Source organism: Spinacia oleracea, chromosome 5 (genome assembly GCF_020520425.1).
Source record: "Spinacia oleracea cultivar Varoflay chromosome 5, BTI_SOV_V1, whole genome shotgun sequence".
NCBI classification, from domain to species: Eukaryota; Viridiplantae; Streptophyta; class Magnoliopsida; order Caryophyllales; family Amaranthaceae; genus Spinacia; species Spinacia oleracea.
In genome coordinates this window covers 22,254,786-22,264,253 of record NC_079491.1, presented here as the reverse complement: position 1 = coordinate 22,264,253, position 9,468 = coordinate 22,254,786, and the positions used below count along the sequence as shown (strand labels likewise).

At 35.8% G+C, this 9,468-nt stretch overlaps 1 long non-coding RNA gene across 1 annotated transcript; it reads right to left on the bottom strand.

Moving 5' to 3' along the window:
- Window positions 1-7,002: 7,002 nt before the first annotated feature.
- LOC130462069 (uncharacterized) lies at window positions 7,003-8,302 on the bottom strand. The gene is made up of 2 exons (XR_008922201.1): window positions 8,230-8,302; window positions 7,003-7,229 (listed from the first exon to the last, which is right to left on the bottom strand). It is a non-coding gene; the product is annotated as an uncharacterized lncRNA (long non-coding RNA).
- Between the last annotated feature and the right edge of the window lie 1,166 nt (window positions 8,303-9,468).

Here is a 9,468-nt window from a genome sequence, read left to right as displayed (position 1 = left end):
TAGATCATGCTAAGATTCAAGCTGTGAGTGAGTGACCTACTCCAAAGAACGTGTCCGATACTTGAAGTTTTCTAAGCCTAGATGACCATTATAGGAGGTTGTGAAAGACTTTTCGAAGAGAGCAAAACCATTGACCAACTTGTTGAAAGAGGAATCAAAATTCGAGTGGAGTGAGAAATGGGAGAAAGCTTTCTAGATTTTAAAAGAGCGTTTGACCTCCGCACCTGTTGTCGCGTCAATTGAAACTTTATGAAACCAATTACCCAACCCATGACCTAAAGCTAGCTGCTAGTGCGTTTGCTTTGAATGATTTGGAGACATTATCTTTATGGGGCAACATTTGAGATCCTTACCGACTATAAAAGTCTGAAATTTTGGCAAAAAGTTCTAGTGAATCTTGTGAACGACATTGAAATGAGTATTTCTTTCCACCCTGCAACCGATAGACAGACTGAGATTACTACGAAATATATGTTGAGATTCTGTGTTATTGACTTTAAGGGTAATTGGGAAGACCAACTAGAGTGATTGAATTTCTTGCACAAATAGTTACTATGCGAGCTTTAAGATGGAACCTGTTGAGGCATTGTGTGGAAAGAAGTGTAGAAATCCCACTTGCTACGATTTTAGTGGAAATATAGCTTTGGGGGCATGATTCGTTGAAGTAGAAATAGCCAAAGTCATTCCCTGGGATGAGTTACGAGGGCGTAACTCGTTTTCTTTTAGGGGGGTAGAATGCGATAGAAATTCGCGATTTTTACCTATTTTTATGGTATTTTTATGCATTTTATGCGCATTTTTAGCAACTTATACATGTTGGTGCAAAGTAAATAGATTCTCCGCGTAAGGAAATATGTTCGTGAATATTACAAGTAACTTTTAGTTGGCAAAAGAGTGCACAAGAGTGGCACAAAGTACTTCTCCAGTAAGAATAAGTTGAAAAGTTTGGAAATATATGTGAATTTTCGTGCCAAGTTTCGGGACGAAACTTCTTTTAAGAGGGGTAAATTGTAATCCCCTGTAATTTTATACATTTTATTTATATATTTTAACGTATATTTAATATATTAAATAAGAATTTATGAATTTTAGAAATAAATATATAATTAACGTATATTTTTTTATTACATTTTAATTATTTTTAATGATTTACGAAATCAAAAGTAATTTTAGAATTTTAAGTTGAAAAGAATTTGTATTACGAAAATCGTTCGAAATTAGAAAACAATCCTAATCGGTTTTAGGATTCATATTCTAAAACTAGATCCTAATCCTAGCCAAATTGGTGAAGCCCAAAACACATAAACCCATAATGCCCATTACTTTTCAACATTCACGTAAACAAATTCACGTGAATTGCAAAAACCTCAAACACTTCTCTCCTCTTGCTGCCTCTCACGTCGCCGTCATCCACCAGCCACCATCCACAATCCACCGGCAGCCACCACCGGTAACTCCTCGTCGGCCTCCTCCTCCTTCTTCCCTCTCGTTTTTTTTTCTTTCTTTTCGTTCCTCCTTTCGTCTTCTCTGTAGTTGAAATTGTTGGTTTTGTTTGCCCAGCCAACCGCCACCGTGCAACCACCGGCGACTACCATCGTCGACCGTGTCTGCGGCCGTGCCCAGCCGCCGGCAAGCCTTGCTTCTCGCACTCCCCTATTCGTTGCTTCTTGCTCCCTGCCTCACAAGCAACCGTCCCTGCACAACCACCGCGACCAGCAGCAGCGTCGCCCAGACCCGCGACCACCTGCCTTGTCGCCGCCGCCCCTCATCCGGCCAGCACCCTCACTCCTCCTCTTTTGGTTATTTCTTTAACCCTAAAACTATTTAATGCTTTAATTTTGTTTTAGTAGTTTAATTAATGTTTTCACATTTTAAATTTATGGTTTTAATTATCTAAACATAGAATTCAAATTTATATATTTGCATAGTGAGTTTATTAAATTTCAGATTTATTAAATTTGATTGAAATAAGAATTTTAATTATTAAACATGAAATTTAAGGTTTCAATAGTTTTGAAATCATGGTGGGATGATTAGGGATTTTGAAATTGATTGTTTCAATGTTCTAAGAACGTTAATTGGTCTTAGTGAAGTTTTTAAATGAATTTATATTGCTGAAAATTTAAAGTACGATGTTTGCAAAAAGTTTTCAACGAATTTCAATCACTGATGCTAGGAAATCAATGTTTAAGTTTTGATATTGGGGAAAGCTCTAAATATGTTTAGGATACATTTAGAATGCTTTATTATGGTTGCCAATGATTAGAAATTGATTGGGATTATTTGTTGGTTGTTTTAGGCGGAGAATTCTCTTTAGGCGACTTTTGAAAGTGTTAAAGTGGTCTATCAGTTTGTTTACACAAGGTACGTACATACCTGTGTGCTTGGAATGTGTGCTAATTGTTGAAACCATGTTGAATTGTTGATGAACTTGGTTATGTTAATGTTGTTGATGAACTTAGTCAGGTTGAAATTGCATGTTTGATACTGTTGGATGAACATATTAAACTTATATTGCATTTTGAGGATTATAACATGTTAGTATGGAAGATTGATGCAAACATGTTTGATTGGGAACACTAGATTACTTAGTATATAATTCAGATCAGTTGATTGTTGTTCCCTTTTAGCTTTTCACTACTTTATGAGGGCGGAGGACCTTATTTAGTAAGTTGAAACCTTATACCCATATACAGGGGTTGATCAGTATTAAAGGAAAGATTGGAGTTAATTGGAATGAGTCTTGTTTGATGCCTTTGTGATCACTTACTTAATTCCAAGATAAAAACAGTTGTAAATAAACGTGAGTTGTATGCCTTATGTGATTGTTGAGTCATAACAGGGTGTCAATTTGTAAATCATGTAAAGTGAAACTGAGTAGCAATAGCTTTAGACTGTGCACGTCTAAAGTGACGGACAAACAGGAGTTGGGGTTCATGGTGGTAGCCCATGGCCTTTCATTCGGACCGGATTGATCACCGCGTCCTATTTTTAGTCAAACGTTCCTCGATATCGCAGGTCACTGGGGTTACGGAGTCGCGCCCGTACCTCGTCTTCCTTAGTGAAGACTTCTAGCTAGAAAACTCGGTCCATTGCCTATTTCAATTAAAATAATATTATTGCTATAAAAGTCTAGTCCAGTCTAGCCTAGTCTAGTTAAGTATGGTCGTCAGATTATCATGCTTTGTCTGCCCTTACTTATGTTCATTAGTATCATGTTAGGATTGATCGTTTAATAGTATCATGTTAGGATTATTATTGTTTTAGTATGTAGTACTCAGCTTTGCTGATTACGTGCTTTGTTTGTGTGTGTTGATCATGGCTATGCCTTATTGATCCTGTGATGACCCATCTTTGGTGAGCAGTTTCTAAGGATCAATAAGCGTTGCCCATCTACAGGTTGAAGATGATGCATCATTGGGATCGGGATTGGAGAGTTTGTAGTTCATTTGATTTTCTAAGTTGGATTTGGTTTGTTTAAGTGGACTTTAAAACTTATTGAATTAGTAACATTAACTTTGTTTTTCGTTGATTGGTTTTTGGGATTTATTCTGAAATTGATTATTTATAAACCTACAGTTAGTTTTATGTTTTCCGCTGCAAAATTATGAATAAGCCTTTACGTTTTCACACGGGCGATAATGCCTTGATAATTCTCTACGTTTTATATTTAAAAGTTATTTTAGAAAAGAGAGAATTGTCGTGGTGTTACAGTATAATAATCAACTAATCATGAAGATCGAAGAGAACTCGACTTTGTTTTGATTTTCGGATATGGGAAGGAAGTGTCGACCGGCCAGTAATCTTGCATGGAAATTCGATAATGGCACCACCTACGCACATTTTTTTTTAAAAAAAGTAAATCCCACTAACAGTAAAACCTGGAGCAACGCCCGGGCCACAAACTAGTTTAAAAGATTAAATCATAGAGAATTAAAAAATTGTCATTAATATTGATTGATTAATTAGGAAATTAATATAAAGACTATAATTAAGCAAATTTTTTAGTAATGTAGTTATGTTAAGTTTTGAATGAAAGATTTAATAGCATAATTAATGTGTTTTTAGTGAATGTTATGATATTTATTAGGGAAATCGAACGGATGAAATTCTATCAGACGAGATCAATGGTCCATAGTGGCTAATGCATGAGATGGCTTGGATGACATTTTGCTCAATCCTTATTCTTCACCGTTTTTCTTTAATAATATTGTAACGCCCCGACCTCTAATTCAAGTATTAAAGCATAATTAGCAGCAGAATCAACCTAATTTGGTCGGGACATTACCTGCCGTAACTCCCTCTTGGGAATTACAAGGCACCCATAAATCATAAGCTATTAAATCATCCACAATCAATATAATAATCCTTTATATTCCCAAGATAAAAGTACATAACTTACTAAAAATCTTTAATTAACTATTAAAACATAAACTAGGTGAAAATTATTAAGGTGAAATCCTCCCCACTACTCGTTTCCGTTGTTCCCAGCAGTACCTAAAACAGAAAACAAAAACGGTGAGCCGAAGACTCAGTAACGACTATCCTAGTAACGTAAATTCATTTCAATTCATTTTATTTAATAACACAGGGAGAATAGAATAGAGTAAAACATTTTATAAAGTCCTTTATTTAATTCATTCATAACTTTAGGGTGCACATGCTAGCCGTGGCAAGTATGACATGGTGGAAATGAAGGAAATAATGCCCTTGGTCCAAGTATCATTCAATGTTAAGTCTAATAAATGCGGTTCAGTATTAATTAACAAGTTAATAATTCAGTGAGATCAAGTGAGCTGAATGCCTAGCTAGAGGCCGCTTCAGTTCAAGTGGAATTAATGATATTAATCCATAGCTCTCTTGACTGAACCCGTAGGGTCACACAAATAGTACGTAAACGGATCAAGTATTTAATGGCATTAAATACTCTATCTATGGATATTCGGAATCGACGGATCTTGGTTTCAGTGGGAGCTGAGATCGTCACAAGCAAGAAATGAATACTCCGGAAACGATGATATTGCCGGAAACGGAAATATGGATCGTATCGGAAATATAAATATTATCCAAGTCGTAGATGTTGCCGGAAACGGAAACATGGTACGTATCGGAAAATATTATCGGAAATGGAAATATTGCCGGAATCGAAAATATTGCCGGAAACGGAAATATTGTCAGAATCGGAAATATTATCGGAATCGGAAAATAGTTTCGGAAACGGAAATATTAAATATTTGTTCGAAACGGAAATTAATTCCGGAATCGGAAATATTAAATATTATTCGTATCGGAAATAAATTCCGGAACCGAAAATTTAATCGGTACGAATAAGCATCGGACGAGGCCTGCCGGACGAAGGCCCAGCACGAAGCCAGGCCATCGCCCAGCAAGCAAGGACGCGCGCCAACGCCCAGCCCAAGGCAGCGCCAGGCCCACCGCAAGGCAGGCCCAGCACGCCAAGGCAAGGCTGCCCAGCGTGGGCTGCGTGGGCCGAGCGCACGCGTGCGGGCGCCCTCGTGGCTCCGTGCGTGTGTGTTTGTGTCCATGCACAATTCCTAAATCTATTAGGATTTGGTGTATGATTAAACTCCTATTCCTATTAGGATTATTTAATTAATTAGAGTCCTTGGATTCTAAGTTTAATTAAATCGTATCCTACTAGGATTCCAATTCCCTTTCCAAACCTCTATAAATAAGGGCCTAGGGTCATAATTTATAAGTACGATTGAAGTATTCAAAAGGGTAAGTTTTGAAAGAAAAATTCAGCCACACTCTTGCACAATAATAGCCGAAAATTCCTAAGCACCTTAAGGGCGATTCTAGTTGGTCAATCTTGAGGCGGATCCGGACGTACTGTGGACTATCTACGGAGGGACGACATTTGGAGTCCTAAAGACTTGTTCTTGTTCGGTTCGGGCGCAGCTAGGGAGGGCACGCTACAAAGTGTATGCATCTATACTATGCTAAATGATTATGTGTAAATAATATGCTTTCCTGGCTTTATGGTTTTTCCGCATGATTTATGTATTGTCATATGTATCATAACCTAACAGGAACGTCTTCCACGATGGACCGCTGTCCATAAAACATGGGGCCTTGGCCCGAAAACATGAGAGCCTTGGCTCAATGGGCGGATGCCCCATGGGTACATGCATTACCGAGAATAGTAACCTGTGAACATATACTGCCAAACGGACTAGGTCTTTCACTTTCATTTATCATGTTTCGTTTAATTTTACATTTTAGCCTTTTACTTCAGTTGAAGTAACATAAATCCTTTAGATCATGAGATCATGATAAAACATCCTTTCTTTCATGGTTTCTTATAAACATTATTTTATAAGAATTTCAATCAATCATATTATAAGAAATAATTCCATCACATCATATTATAATAAATAATTCAATCAAATCACATTTCATTTCCCGCAATTCATAAAACATGTTAAAACATTCAGTTCATAAATCAATCATAACGTTGTAATTTCATAATCGCATTTATAAGGGAATTGCGGGTACTAGCAATAGCCGTTACCTCACTTCCACGATTTTGCTAAGGATTTTCCTTGGTTCGTTCGTCCTGAGCTCCGAGTTCAATTCTTCAAAGTATTAAATCATTGAATTAGTACTAAATCAATAAATAATTTAAAATCAATATTTTATAAAATCATAAATTTTATAAGTAATGAATTTTATAAATAACGAGTTTTAATATAATTTCGTAATTTAATGAAAATATTATTAAACAAAATTTTAATCGAAATATATTTATATATTTCATAAATCGTTTTACATGAAAATATTATTTAAATTCCATTTTTGTCAAGTCAAATTAGTAATTTATTTTAGTAAAATCGATACTTAAACTTGAAAAATAATAACAATGTAACACCCCGACAATTCCCATTTTCTAAAATAACCCTTTTTAAATATAACTGTAGGGAATTATCAAAGTATTATCGCCCGTGTGAAAACGTACGGCTTATTCAGAATTTTGCAGCGGAAAACATAAAACTAACTTTTAGGTTCATAAATAATCTTATTACATATTAGGTCCAAAACCAATTAACTGAAATAAGGAAATACGAATAGTACGACAAATTTCAAATTTAAGTTAACAAACCAAATCACTTAATAAAGAAAATATAACTACAAGCTCTCTAATCCCGATCCCAATGATGCATCATCTTCAAACCTGTAGATGGGCAACGCTTATTGATCCTTAGAGACTGCTCACCAAAGATGGGTCATCACAGGATCAATAAGGCATAGCCATGATCAACACACACAAACAAAGCACGTAATCAGCAAAGCTGAGTACTACATACTAAAACAATAATAATCCTAATATGATACTATTAACGAACAACCCTAACATGATACAAATGAACATAAACAAGGGCAGACAAAATATGATAATTTAACGACCATACTTAACTAGGCTAGACTAGACTGGACTGGACTTTTATAACAATAATATCATTTTAATTGAAATAGACAATGGACCGAGTTTTCTAGCTAGATGCTTCACTAAGGAAGACGAGGTACGGGCGCGACTCCGTAACCCCAATGACCTGCGATATCGAGGAACGTTTGAATAAAAATAGGACACGGTGATCAATCCGGTCCGAATTAAAGGCCATGGGCTACCACCATGAACCCCAACTCCTGTTTGTCCGTCACTTTAGACGTGCACAGTCTAAAGCTATTGCTACTCAGTTTCACTTTACATGATTTACAAATTGACACCCTGTTATGACTCAAAAATCACATAAGGCATACAATCCACATTTATTTACAACTGTTTTTATCTTGGAATTAAGTAAGTGATCACAAAGGCATCAAACCAGACTCATTCCAATTAACTCCAATCCTTCTTTTAATACTGATCAACCCTGTATATGGGTATAAGGTTTCAACTTACTAAATGAGGTCCTCGGCCCTCATAAAGTAGTGAAAAGGCTAAAAGGGAACAACAATCCACTGACCTGAATTATATACAAAGTAATCTAGTGTTCCCAATCAAACATGTTTGTATCAACCATCCATACTAACATGCTATAATCCTCAAAATGCAATATAGGTTCAATATGTCCAACCAACAGTATTAAACATGCAATATTCAACCTGACTAAATTCATCAACGATATCAACATAACCAAGTTCATTAACAATGCAACATGGTTTCAACAATTAGCACAAATTCTAAGCACACAGGTATGTACGTACCTTGTGTAAACAAACTGATAGGCCACCTTAACACTTTCAAAAGTCGCCTAAAGAGAATTCTCCGCCTAAACAATCCAACAAGTAACCTCAATCAATTTCTAATCATTGACAACCATAATAAAGCATTCTAAATGCATCCTAAATAGATTTAGAACTTTCCCCAATATCAAAACTTGAACATTTGCTTTCCTAGCATCATAATTATTGAACCAGTGATTGAAATTCGTTGAAAACTTTTGCAAACATCGTACTTTAAATTTTCAGCAATATTAATTCATTTAAAAGCTTCACCAAGGTCAATCTACGTTCCTAGTATCTCAAAACAACCAATTCAATAATTCATACTCAACCTATCATGATTAAAACTCATAAAAACCTTGAATTTCATACTTTAAACCATCAAAATCAATATTTCAATGTCATTAGATAATCTGAAAATCAATAACTTTATTATAAAATTCATATAATCTTAAATTCATAATTTAAATCACAAAACCCATAAATTTAATTCAAGAAAACATAATTCAAATTAATAAATCATGATTAAGCCCTAACTTAATCTTTAATTAACCAAAACTGAAAATAATTGGTTTATAATAACAACACTCAAATCTGAAAATCATATTCCACAATAAAAATTATAAATTTAATTCAAGAATATCATTTAAATTAACAAACTATAATTAAAATAATTAGTTACTTAGGGTTTAAGAAATAACCAAGAAAGAAGGAGGAGTAGAAGTTGACCGGCGGACAGAGGTGGCTCGCGGCAAAGGGGCTGGACACGGTGGTTGCGTGCGGTGGCTGCTGCGCGAACGAGTGGTGGTCAGCCACAATCAATCGAAGATACAACCACAACAAAAGAACAAAATAGAAAAGAGAAAGGGAGGAACGAAGGAGGAGAGATCGGAGGAGAAGGGGAAGGAGACTCACCGGCGTAGAGGAGTCCGGCGGCAGGAGATCAGTCGTGAGGGAGGAGAGCAGCGGCGAGGAGAGAGAGAGTTCTTGAGGGTTTGAAAACTTACGTGAATAGTGAAGGAGGGTTTTGCTTTTCTTTCTCTAGTTTTCACGTGAATCAGAAAAGAAGGGGAGGGTTTTATTTTTTTGTTTCTTTTTTTTTTTGGGTTTATTGGTTTGGGCTTTGCCCAATTGGGCTAGGAGTAGGATTTAGGTTGATGAATCCACAATGTTTAGTATTGCTTTCTAATTTCAATAGAACGTGGTTTCGTAATTCGAAAT